Source organism: Hordeum vulgare, chromosome 5H, assembly GCF_904849725.1.
Source record: "Hordeum vulgare subsp. vulgare chromosome 5H, MorexV3_pseudomolecules_assembly, whole genome shotgun sequence".
Classification (NCBI taxonomy): Eukaryota; Viridiplantae; Streptophyta; class Magnoliopsida; order Poales; family Poaceae; genus Hordeum; species Hordeum vulgare.
This window is the reverse complement of record NC_058522.1, coordinates 527,480,758-527,482,502: the sequence shown is the minus strand read 5'-3', so window position 1 is coordinate 527,482,502 and position 1,745 is coordinate 527,480,758.

Here is a 1,745-nt window from a genome sequence, read left to right as displayed (position 1 = left end):
TATATTGTTTTGCTGTAGTTTTGCGAATAGAACACGATTTCACAACTTGCATATTTATTTGACGTTGTTTGACGTGTCGTATGTCTAGGTTAGTGTGCTGTATCGATAGGTTTATTGTCGTAGTTATTTTTCGTGCGTGCCCGAATTGCTCGTGTGCCGTATTAGAAATGCCTATGTTTTAAGGACCATTATTTCAGGTATTTTAGAGCGGTCATTGGTATTTTTACGTGTAGGGTTTGCCGGTAGTTTATTTTTCCGTATATAGGTTATTTTCCCGCATTTATGTGTGGCTTTATTTTGTGTTGCAACCCCACATATTTTATATGTTTCCCGGGTAGAAAAATCCCATGGATTTTTCTGTGTAAATAGTTTTAGCTTTCGAGTAAGTTAGTTCACGAGATATTTTGCTAAGTTGCCCTTTTGTTTAATTCGTAGGATTTATTCCGTGTCCCGTTTGCTTAAGTTGTCAACGAGGGAGTTGTTCTTGGGTGTTTAGACTAGCCCTTGGTATTTGTAGTTGCAATAGAAATGCATGTTTAGGTGTGGTTTGATTGCTCTCAAGTTGCTAGAAATAGTGCTGATTTGGAGGAGCTGAAATATTTCTAAGTCTGGAATCTGTTATATTTTGTTGATGTCTTGTCTTGCTTGCATCTTGTGATATGTAGCACTTTTGAGGTTGGTCCAATGGAATTAGTTGTACCTCTTGTGTTTCTCTAGCATGCTGTAAATTTTCATGCCATTTGGAGTCCTGTAGCTTAGGATTTTGCTGCTGTCAATATTGATTCAGATCTAAAACTGCACTTTCATGAGGTGTAATTTTCACTAAGTCTGAAATAGTGTGTGAGATGCCGTTTTGTGTCTTCTTGTCCTAGTGCTCCTTGCTGCCATGCTAGTTGTTGTTAGTTGTTTGTAGTAGAGCGTCTTTCCCTCTTTCGTACCATGCCTTGCTTGAGCTTATCGGAGTTGTGTAGCCGAAGTTGTGAGGCGTAGAAAATGCTATGTGGTTGATTTTGACAGATTGAGTTCTTGATTTGCTCGTATCTTTTGAACCGTAGCTCCGATTTGATCGTGTCCTACATGAAACTTGCTTAGGATCCCGTGTAGTTTCTTTTTTTTCCTTGCTGTTTGTAGGTTTTGAAGTGCTCGTGACCGCCGTTGCACACATATTGCATTAATGCCATCATATCTTGCGGTGCTTGTATCTTTTGACCCGTAGCTCCGTTGGAGATGTTCTTTATGTGTAGATTCCTTGCCTGGACGCGTAGAATCACGTGAACCTATTTGTTTTGCAGTTTAACAACTAATTTAATGCATTAGTTCAGATCTGGACAGAATTATAAATTAACATGTGAGGTCATTTCGGAGGTGCTATATGACATTTCTGACCTCATTTAAAATACCTAAATAGGTAGTTTATTTACGCTTCACCTCTTGACATGTTTAGCCACATTTAATATTGTCGTGTATTTAATCGGGATATAACTAAATAATTCATATGTGGAGTTTCATCAATATGCAACTCGTTGCATATTGAACTTCACTTAATGTGTAGTGTTTGATTGTGTGAATTGTCATGCCGTGACTTGCATGTATTCAACTGCTCATGCATCATATGTGTTGTGCATCGTGTGGTGAATTCCGTGTGTTGATTTGTGTTTCCGGTTTTCCCCGTCTCGATAGAGTTCCGCAAGCGTGACGGATGTGAGGACCCGTTCGACTACGTCGGTCCGTCTGCTTCACGGAGG